Below are 12,278 nucleotides of genomic sequence, written 5' to 3'. Positions count from 1 at the left end.
AAGACAGTGGAATGCTTAGGATGTGTTTGGTTCAGTTTATTTTGGAAAAATAATTGCTCTTTATTTAGGCTTTAATAGGTTTACTTTAGGTGTTTTTGTTGACGGGTTTTTAAGGGTCACATGGGTGTTGCGAACAAGAGACACGAATTTGTAATTTTAGGTTAGATGGATTCGTAGGAAAACTCATGAGACGACAGGAGTTAAATAAAAAAGAATGCTTAATTTTGTCTATCAAATCTGTTAAGGATTGAAAACTGAAGAAAATATAGATTGAGAAGAAGAAATTGGAGGTTTACCTAGGCTAGCCTATGGTTCATTGCATCACTACCAAGGGTTTGATTGCACAACACAACCTAGAAAATAACAATTTGCTGCATTGTTCATCTGAAACTTGTAACATTGCATCATAACAAGATATTCTCTTGGATGACATGATCCAGTTTAACGTTTGGTCCTTATGTGCTCGAGTTATTTAGGATATTTTAGAAGTCAAAACTACTTTTCCCTTATACAAAGGGGAATGTCAAATGATTGAATAATAGCATTTATTAGAATTATGCTAAATCAATTTAGGAATACAGAACGTGTATTGCTTGGATTCTTGCTTCAGTCGCTCTCATAGACAATTTGATGGTGGCTGTTAGTGTTATGGTGTTTTAAGTTGTTTAAGTAGCATAATAGGTTATGTTTCCCTTTTACTTCCAACAATTGCAAGAAGTTTATCCAAAGCTTAGTGTTGTTATGTTTCTTGTCTTCAACCTGTTTTATCAGCATGTTTTCATAATATCAGTTTGTCTAAGTGTCGACCTACCTTTTTCTTTCTTTATGCAACATCTATGGAGATTAGATTTTGAATAACTGAATTGCAATGATCTGTCTAGCACTCTATAACCTGCTGGTCAGTCTGTTTACTGACTAGTGATTGTGTTATGTTGTAAAAACCATCTTAGAAATGTGGTACATTCTAAGACGGTTGGGGGAACCCTCGTCGTAGATGCTTCCACATTCTATGACGTACCTTACAAAGACGGTTAATTAGTGCATCAACCATTGCTCATCGCACAAGGCTTCAACTATGTTTCTTGGTTCAACCTGAGAAATAAAAGTCATGCTATTACATAAAATCTTGAGTCTAAAGCGAGTAGATACTCAGTTCTTGAAAAACCAAATAAGTATATTTGAAGTAGTTCAAGGGGTTTTAAAATAGAAACAACGTTTTTACTTTGAAAAGAATTTTTAACTTGTTTTCCTTTTTGACATGCTTCACACAATTTATTTTTCTCAAACTTGAGTTTTGGAATACCAGTTACTATGTCCTTTTTAACTAAATGATGCATGTTCAATGTTCAACATGTGCATATTACCTATCATTTTGCCGATGTGAACAACCTTACCAGACATAGCTTCACTAATAAGACAACAATTCTTGTAACCCAGTTGACTAATGCTCAAGAGATTGTGCTTTAGTGCATTAGCATATAGGACATTTTTAATTTGTGTCTTGTACTGATTTTCAATGTTTCCTTCTCCCATAATTTTCCCCTTATTATTGTCTCCAAAAGTGACATAACTTCCTTTCTTTGAAAAAAAGTCAATAAGTTTGGACTTGTCACTTGTCCTATGCCTAGAGCAGCCACTATCCAAGTACCATATGTAGAAGCAAGCTTTATGATGATGAATCAAGTTGATTCAAGTAGTTTTGATGATGACAAAGATGATGACAAAAGGCCCTAGAGAATGATTTCAAGATTGAGTCAACAAGTTCAAGATCAAGTTTAATTTCAAGTTTCATAAGAAGAAATCAAGAAGATTCAAGAATCAAGAGAAGTTTGATTTCAAGATTCAAGAGAAGAAATCAAGAAGACTTCACAAGGGAAGTATTGAAAAGATTTTTCAAAAAACAAACATAGCACAGTTTTATTTTTCAAAAGAGTTTTTCTCAAAATTTTCTAAGTTACTAGAGTTTTTAATTGTAATCGATTACCAGTGGCAAAGTTTGATTTCAAAAGCTTTTAACTGAATTTGCAACATTCCAATTGTTTTTTAAATGGTGTAATCGATTAAAATATATTGGTAATCGATTACTAGTGTATCTGAACATTGAAATTCAAATTCAATTGTGAAGAGTCACATCTTTTCATAAAATGCTTTGTGTAATCGATTACATGGTTTTGGTAATTGATTACTAGTGACAAGTTTTGAATAAAAATCCAGAGATGTAACTTTTCCAATGGTTTTCAGATTTTTCTCAAGGTTATAACTCTTCCAATGGTTTTCTTGACCAGAGATGAAGAGTCTATAAAAGCAAGACCTTAACTTTCATTTAAATAACTTTTTCATATATTCTTTTACAACCTTTGAATCTCTTTGAACATCTTCTTGAACTTCTTCTTCTTCTTCTTTTGAAAAATGCTTTATGAGTTTTCTGGTTTCTAAACTTTGTTCTTTCACAGTAAACAAAAGTGTGCTATATCTTTTCATTCTCTTCTCCCTTTGCCAAAAAGAATTCGACAAGGACTAACCACCTGAATTATTTTTGTGTTTCTCTTCTCCCTTTGCCAAAAAGAATTCGCCAAGGACTAACCGCCTGAATTCTTTTTGTGTCTCTCTTCTCCCTTTTCCAAAAGAACGAAGGACTAATCGTTTGAATTCTTTTGTGTCTCCCTTCTCCCTTTTCAAAGAATTCAAAACGACACAGTCTGAGAATTCTTTTGATTCTTCCCTTTCCCTTAAATAATAGATTTCAAAGGACTAACCGCCTGAGATATCTTTTGTTTCCCCTTCACAAAGTTTCAAAGGACTAACCGCCTGAGAACTTTTTCTTAACACATTGGAGGGTACATCTTTTGTGGTACAAGTAGAGGGTACATCTACTTGGGTTGTTGTAACTGAGAACAAGAGAGGGTACATCTCTTGTGGATCAGTTCAAGTGGAGGGTACATCCACTTGGTTGTTCAAAGAGAACAAGGGAGGGCACATCCCTTGTGGATCTTTGCTTGTAAAGGCTTTTACAATGTTGAAAAGAAATCTTAAGGACCGCAGGTCGCTTGGGGACTGGATGTAGGCACGGGTTATTGCCGAACCAATATAAAACTCTTGTGTTTGTCTTCTTCTTCCCTACACTCTTTAATTTCCGCTGTGCACTTTAATTATTGCTTTTACTTTTGGTTAAGTTTCTATTTATGTTCTTTACTTTCTTAACATTATAGTAAAAGCCTAATTGAATTTAGTAACATTAAGAAGGATAGATTTTTAATTAGTAAAGGTTCATTAATAATTAATTCAACCCCACCCCCCCTCTTAATTATTCTGAGGCCACTTGATCCAACACCATAGTGAGTCATTTGCTTTTAGGCACACCTACAAGACATATCAATTATAGAGAGGTAGTACCCAATTTAGGTTGGGTCTAATGGGGTTAATTTCCACAATTAAATCTTTAGGAATCCAGATACATTCGCCTCTATGAACCTCAAATCTTCTATCAAAGCATTTATAAGATGTATGCCCTCTTTTCATGCAATAATGATAGGTCTTTAAATTAGGCTTAGAATGCACTATGTTCTTCATTTTGGAGACCTTGTTTGGGTTCACCCTTTTGGAGGGTGCAAACCTAGTTTTCTTAGAAAAGGAAGTTTGCTTGTTATATCCCAAACCAGTCTTATTAGTTGTATGCTTTTGCACATTGAGCAAGTAATTAAGATCACTTTTTCCTTTGTTCAATTTTCTAAAAAGTTCTTTAAGATAGGAAAGCTTAGTTTGCAACTTCATACGTTCTGCATAGTGATCCTTTTTAACTTTTCAAACTCAATTTGCAAAGACTTGTAAACATTCATATTAAGAGAGGTAGATTCACAAACACAACCAATGGCTTTATAACTTGAAACAAGTTTTTCATTTTCTTGTCTCAATTTATCTAGCCCACTTTGTGTTGAATCCAATTTTGTGATATGTAGTTTTAGATCGCTTCTTAGCTTTTTGTTTAAAACGGCAAGCCTTTGAGCTTCTTCATGCATTTCATTAAATGCTTCCAAAACTTCTTCAAATTTAGAATTTACCTCAATTTCTTCAATGGTTAATGAGTCAGCCATTGAATATTCCATCAAACATACATTTGCAACTTCTTCTTCATTAGAAGAGTTGGAGGATGTGGATCCATTGTCTTCCCAAGCTATTGTTTTCTGATTCCTGTCCTTCTAGCAAGTTTTTTTCTTAGGTAGAAAGGACATTCAAATTTGATGTGACCTTACTTTCCACATTTGAAGCATGCGAAAGTGTTGTTGTTGCTTTCTATCTTCCTCAAAGGCTTAGAGAATTTTCTGTCTTTGGATCTTTTGAGGAATTTCCAAATTTCTTCACCATCAAGCTAAAATTCTCTGCATCTTCGCCATCACTAAAACTTTCTTTGTGATGTTCCTCTAATTAATTAATTTTTAGTGTAACTCCCTTTCTTTGCTTTTCTATTTCTTTTGCATGAGATTGTTGAATCAGCTCGTGTTCATATTCAAGCAGTTTTCCGAAGAGAGCTTCCATGGTCATTAATGCTAAGTCCTTGGATTTTTTTATCATTATGATCTTTGGTTCTCAAGTTCTTGTAAGACAAAAGAGGATTTTGATGTTTAGCTAATCATCTTGAAAGGTTTTTCCAAGACCAAGAAGGTGATTCACAATATGAGTGAATCCTGTTTGAAGTTCTAAAATGGTTTTTTCCATTCGAAAAACTTCATATTCAGATACAAGAGTGTGTTTTCTTACTCTTCTCACATCTGTTGTACCTTCATAAGTGACTTCAAGCATTTTCCATATTTCCTTTTCACTTTTGCACCTTGTAGTATGAAAGAAGATAAACTAGAAGTTAAAATGTTTTAAGCTTTTTGATCATCTTGCACTTCTCATCATCTTTCATCTCATTCCATTCTTTAGCTATTGATTCACCATTTACGTCTTTAGTTGGCATAAATCGACCTTAAACAATGGCATTCCATGCATCGAGATCAATTTACCAAATAAAGATTTCCATTCTCTTTTGCCAAAAATAAAAATGTTCTTCCTCAAACAAAGGAGGTCGATTTAAAGATGCACACTCTTTGAAAGTGATTTGTTTAGAGCCCATTTCAGAAGAAAAAAAAACTATGATCTTGAGTAACTTACAAGATGTAGCTATACTACCAATTGAAAAAATGATGGAACTCACAAACCAAGAGAGGGTGAATTGGTTTCTAAAACAAAGAAGACTTTTAAAGTCAAAGTTAAAAAAACTTCTTTTCCAAGGATCATATCACAAACTTTTCATAAACCTATATTTAATCTATCACCATTTACACAAAATCCTTTGTTAAAGTTCTTTCTTCAAAAAGATACTTTCTTTAGCTTTCAATTAATTGATCAAGAACAAAATGAGAAAAAAAGACAAGATCAAGAGAAGAAGTACATCAAGTTTTATATTAGTTCACTCTTTATCTCTAGAGAAGCTAATCTAGTTATTTAATCCAACACAAATTAGATTTTCACTATGCATAAAGAATTCTTACAAGCAATCACAAGTAATCTAAGTTCCTACCTCAGACAAAGTGACTAAGGTACCCAACCCTAGATTCCTTGTGCATCACTTACAACCTTGGGGACAAGATTTTTCTTCCAGAGGAGGGTGTTGATAGCAATATAGCCCAAAAGGATAGTAGGCCCAAGAGGATGTAAAAGATACTAGCCTACGTCTGTGACTATGCTCCGTGACTTTGCATAATTCCAAGCCAAATTAGGATATTCCTTGCTTTGTCAGCAAATCAGTTATAACTAATTTAGGATATTTTTACAATTCTGTTATTAGGATAATTGCAATTTTGTTATTACTTTTGTCCTTTATGTTACTGTCCATATGAGTGGCAAACTTTATCCTTCTGTTGAAAACCATTATAAATACCATGGAAATGGAATAATAGAGCAATACAAATTTCAATACAAATACTTAGTATGATCTTAGCAGTGGATTATTAGAAGCTTATCCTATCCGAAACATTTTGAAATTGTGTAAAACAGAGGGAGCATGTCAATTTGGATTCCCCCAACCATAGCGTTGATTAGTTGTAACAACAATTGAAACTAATCAGGATTCAACAAATACAGCTCCGCCCACACAACAGTTAGATTGATTACTTTCTTTATTTGTATTATTTTATTATATTGTCATTGTCTGCCTCTGCATAGTCTATGTTTACTTTTCTCTACTCAAAGTCTCAAAAACTCATCTTCTCCAATTTAGTAGTCATTAATTATTACTTCAACAAAATAATGGTGCATAGCATCTTAATGTTATTTATTTGATTCTTTGTATTCTCTAGCATATTGGGAACATGCACTTCACTAGACAGTTTGGCAGTGAGTCAGATGGTCAGACTTTGGTTTCATCAGGTGGAATAACCGAACTCAATTTCTTTAGCCTAGGAAATTCAACAAGAAAATACTTGGGTATATGGTTCACAAATGTATCCACTTACACAATTGGCCTTAGAAGATATCCTTAGTATGTTATGCTCAAGGGATCTGAGATAAAGATCAGAGCTGGGACTTGGAATGGACAATCTTGGGCTGGGTATTCCCGTCAAACTTCAAAAACATCACAAACTTTTGTTCAATGCTAAAGAGGCGTATTATCAGATCAAGCTTCTAGATAGTATTAGGATTAGACAAGTTCTATAACAATTGTATTCTTTATTTTCCATTTTAGACCTTAGTTAGCAACTAATTATGTTAGCTTAGTTCTTAACTTTCTATTTTTGGTTAGTTTTATAGTTAGTTACAACTAACTCTAGTTTAACTTGTGTATATAGCTAATCTTGTAAACATTCAGTGGATGTATGAGAAGATCATTCCAGAAACTGAGTCTGAGTTTTTCCTCGAATTTCTGTTAGAGCTTATTTCATGGTATCATCCTTGTACATGAAAGTATCTTCATTCGTCATTCTTCCACTTTTCTTTATCTGAGATTCAGTTTCCTTTTTCGATCCTTCTTGTCTTCATTTTTTTTTATCAACAATGCCTGTTAACAATTAGTATTCAACTTCTGATTACCTTGCCAACCCTGCCAATCCCTATTTTCTTCATCTCAGAGAGAATCCTATTGTTGTTCTTGTTTTGCCACCGTTGATCGAATGGGAACGTGATATGATTGTGGCGCTTGAATCCAAGAACAAAGAGCATTTCCTCTTTGGCACACTTCCCTGTCCTCCGTCAATAGATCAAATGCATGAAACTTGGAGGCATTGCAATCACATGGTGATGTCATGGCTCACTCGTTCCATGAGTCCTTCAATCAAGTAATCTGTGATGTGGATGGATTCGACATTTGAAATCTAGAAAGATCTCAAGGATCATTTTTCGCATTCTGACTAGTTTCGCATTCTGATCTTCAAGGTCAAATCCAGAGTTGTGAGCAAGGTGATTCTAGCATTTCTGAGTATTGTACTCATCTGAAGATTATATGGAAAGAACTAGAAATGTATCAATGTTTTTTGCTATGTACATGTTCTAGTATTTGTTCATGTGGGCTCATTCCTAAACTTAAGAAAAAACGTGTAGATGACTATGTAATTTGTTTTTTGCATGGTCTTAATGATGTGTATGCACCAATTTGGTCTCAAGTCATGCTTATGGAACCCATGCCTTCTCTAGTTAAAACCTTTTTTCTTGTGCTTCAACATGAAAGATAATTTATTGGTGAATCTAGTTCTCAATCACCTATTGATACTATTGCTTTTTCCACTGTTAAAAACAGTGACAAGTCCACCTCCTTCAGTAAGATTTTTTCCAATCATAACAAGATTCCTGGTAATTCTGGTAAAGGATCTAAAGGCAATAAGCTTTGCACTTATTGTGGAAAAACTAATCATACTGCTGAGACATGTTTTTTCAAGCATGGATTTCCTGTTGGATATAGAAACCACGGTAAAGGAAGTTCTTCAAATTTCAAATCTTCTACTAGCTTGGTTGAAGTAGATTCTGATTCAGCTTCACAACATGGTACCTTGGAGGACAGTTCCAGCTGAAACCAGTTTTGTTTGTCCAAAGATCAATACAATGCCATCATAGCCCTTCTTCAGTCGACCAAGGACTCTTCTACTTCTATTAACCACATTCAACATTTTGTGGTTAATCAGCCAGGTATTGTCTCTTCTCTTTGGATTCTTGATAATGGTGCCACAGACCACATATGTCCTTATAAATCTTATTTTTCATTTCTTAACAAGATCAAACCTATTCATGTTCGACTTTCAAACAATAGTTTTGTTACTGCATCTTTTGCTGGTGACATTCAGTTAGGTGATTTTCTTTTAAAGAATGTTCTGTATGTTCCCCATTTCTCTATTCACCTTGTTTCCATTTCAAAGCTTTTTAGCACTATTGATTGCTTAGTCATTTTCTGTAAATCCATTTGTCTAATTGTGTAGACCTTTAACTTCAAGATGATTAGAGTAGCTAAGCAACATCGGTCTCTTCCATCTGTAGGATTTCAGTGATTTGAATTCTTTTTCTTTTTCTTTTTCTAAAGATTCTATTGTAAATGCCACTTGATAGTTCCATGTTATAGCACTCTAGGCTAGGCCATACTTCAAATAAAGTGTTGCACCAGTTATGTTCTCAATATAATGAAATTTCTTTTGATTCTTTTAATCCTTGTGATACTTGTCATTATGCTAAGCAAAAGAAATTGCCCTTTCCAATTAGTACTATTGTTAGCTTAAAGTTTTTTGAATTAATTCATGTTGGTATTTGGGACCCCTATTTTATTCCCTCTTTTGAAGGCCATCAATTTTTCTTAATAGTTGTCGATGACTTTAGTAGATTCACTTGGATCTACTTACTAAAAACTAAAGTTGAGGTTAAAACTGTGCTTCCAAATTTTATTCTCCTCATTCAAAACTAAATCTCAATAAAATTGAAGAAATTAATATCAGATAATGGAAGAAAGTTCTTTTTAACAGATTTTTTTGCCACACATGGTCTCTTTCATGAGACATCTTGTTCTGATACTCCTCAGCAGAATGGCATTGCTAAGAGAAAACATTAGCATCTTTTAAATGTTGGTCGTGCTTTGTTGTTTCAATCTAGACTCCTAATTCATTTTTGGTCTTATGCTATTAGACATGTTGTCTATATTATCAATAGTCTGCCATCCTCCTTTTAGAATCAAGTACTAGAACCTTTGTCGAATTCTTCTACTGAATCTATTTCTAATAATGACATATTTCCAATCACTACAGATCCTATCAAATTCTCTACTAGACTAAAAAAACCTCCTGGTTATTTGTCTGATTACTACTGTGGCACTATTTTTTCTTATTATTCTCCTCATTTTACAACTCTTTATCCTTTGCAATCCTTTCTTTCTTATTTTAAGTGTTATGTTGATCATACTTCTTTTTGCTCGTCCATCTCTGCTCATCCTGAGCCTCATTCCTTTATAGAGGCAAACAAACTTGATTGTTGGAGAGAGGCTATGATGACAGAACTACAAACTCTTCAGGCTAATTGATGTAGCTCCATTAGAGCTTGTAGGCCTTGGATCTTCTTCGTCAATGAAGTCCTTTTCTTCTTAAAGTTTGATAGCAGCGGAATGGAGAAGGAGAAGGATGATTGGAGACGCCACTTCAAGGAGAAGATGAGTCTAGAAGAAGCTCACCACCATAGGAAGCCATGGATAAGAGCTTGAAGGTAAGAGAAGATGAATGGAAGAAGAGGGAGGGAAGGAGCATGAAATTTTGTGCCTTAAAGGAGGTCTGAACTTTGAAGTTTAATTCTCAAATGATCAAAGTTCCAAAAAATGCACACACATGACCTCTATTTATAGCCTAAGTGTCACACAAAATTGGAGGGAAATTTAAATTTCAATTCAAATTTCACTTCAATTTAAAATTGAATTTCAGTTATGGTTCAGCCCACTAATCCAAGATCAATTCCAAGATTCTCCACTAAGTATGCTTAGGTGTCATGAGACATGTAAAGCATGAAGGACATGCACAAAGTGTGACTATATGATGTGGCAATGGGGTGTAGTAAACAAATGCTCACCTCCCCCTCTAAAATTTTATTGGATTGAGCTTCTACCAATTCAATTAAATTTATTTCCCAACACACACATCAAATATTCACTTAGTGCATGTGAAATTACAAAACTTCCCCTAATACAAAAACTAGTCTAGGTGCCCTAAAATACAAGGGCTAAAAAATCCTATATTTCTAGGGTACCCTACCTACATTATGGAGCCCTAAATATAAGGCCCAAAAATAATGAAACCTTAATCTAATATGTACAAAGATAAGTAGGCTCATACTTAGCCCATGGGCCCGAAATCTATCCTAAGGCTCATGAGAACCCTAGGGCCTTCTCTTGCATCTCTGGCCCAATCTACTTGGAGTATTCTATCCAATGCCCTTGCATGGTAGGATTGCATCATTCCCTCCCCCTTGAAAAGGTTTTGACCTCAAATCCCAAGGTTCTTGAAACTCTGGGCTTCTTTCCTCAACACCTGTAAAAAGAACAAAAACATATATATTAGTGGTGTTTTGTTTGAAGGCAAGGTCTGAAAACCCATTTCCTAGGCATCTTTCCATGAAGGAACATGTTCCTCACCAACTCAATGAGTGGTGCTACAAGTATAGAAAAATATGGGACAAACCTTTTGTAAAAGTTTGTTAAGTCATGGAAGCCCCAAATTTTCCTTATACTTGGTGGAGTAGGCCACTCAGGAATGACCTTTATTCTCTTAGGATTCATGGGAACCCTTTGATCACTATTTAAAAAATTAAGAAAAGTAATGCAATAAAACATATCTTTTTCTGTATTTTCATGTTGATTATTGCTACCAAAAAGTATGACGAACCTAAGGTGTCCCATATGAGTACCTAAGTTTGTATTGAAACTAAAAATAAGAACAAACCTACCTAATGAGTCCCTATCTACACAAATCATCAAGATGTTGGGTGCACGAGTGATTTTACAAAAGAGGGTTGCACCACTCAAAACATTCATCATACCACCTATTTTAGGGATTTTGTGCCTAATAATACCTATTTTGGGCACCAACAAAGCACAAGGATTTAAGCTCTTGTGAACCAAACCCTCATCCAACAACTCCTTTACTTGAGGAATAAACTTAGGCCCAAAAGGTGTGGCAATGCTAACAAGTGTCTTTTTACAAAGGAGAAAATGTGAAAGTTGTCTAAGAGGGAAAATTCTTTAATATTTGTCTTTATTTAAAAATTCCTTTCCTTCTTAGCTAACCTCTTGGAGGACACACTTACCTCCTTACACTCCTCCTTAACCATTAAAGGTTGTCCTTCTTCTTGGGGGTAGATTTCTTCACTAGATTCTTCTCCTTTTGCTTCTTCACTTTCACTAGAGGAAGGTGAAGTAGTAGCCTCATCTTGGCTACTATAAATGTCTTGGCTCCTCATAATCATGGTTTTGTTGGTGGGGTATTGAGATGTAATGTGTCCTCTTCCAAGACATTTAAAGCACTTTATAGAGCTAGTCTTTTCTTTCCTACTAGCCTTAGGGGGTTTCTTTTCTATTGTCTTCCCCTTATCATCTTTGGGCTTAGAAGGTGCTGCCCCTAAGATGCCTAGACCTTGGTCTTTATTTGGATAAGAATGAGAGCCATAAGATTTTAAATTAGACTTTCTTTTAAGTTTTTGCTCTATCCTTATTTTCCAATCTAAGTAAGCCTCTACATTTTCCTTCCCATGGAAGTATGGGAGGTTAATGTTACCCTCTTGAGGCTTTCTTTCATTTTCTCTCATACGGAAGTGAGGTATAAGATGTGACCTATGACTTCCTTCATAATAGTCACAAAGTTCTTCACTTAGGCTCTTGCAAGAGTTATGACTACTATAGGAGGCATGTTTTTGTCTTTTCATTTCTTTCATTATTTTTCTTCTTTCTTCCTCTCTTATTTTCTCTCTTTCATCTTGACTTATTTCTTCCACTCTTTTTTTTTTCCTTTTTCTTTTCTCTCTTGGTTTTTTTTTTCCACAACTTAAGGGATCTCAACTCATCTAATATCTTATACAAGGGATCCTTAGGAGTAGAACCCTCACCATTAACACTAGATGAAGAATGAAGACTCATGTTGATTCCTAAGTTGTGGTTCTTTCTTGTTGGGGGTTTGAAAACAAAAGGTAAAAGAAACTATGGTTGAAGCTAGCCAAAATAAACACTAAAAGAGGTAAATGAAATAAGCTATGAAAGTAAGCAAGAAATGTAAACTAGGTGGATCCTAAGA

This window comes from Glycine soja, chromosome 12 (assembly GCF_004193775.1).
Source record: "Glycine soja cultivar W05 chromosome 12, ASM419377v2, whole genome shotgun sequence".
In the NCBI taxonomy this organism is placed as follows: domain Eukaryota; kingdom Viridiplantae; phylum Streptophyta; class Magnoliopsida; order Fabales; family Fabaceae; genus Glycine; species Glycine soja.
This window is presented reverse-complemented; position numbering follows the sequence as displayed.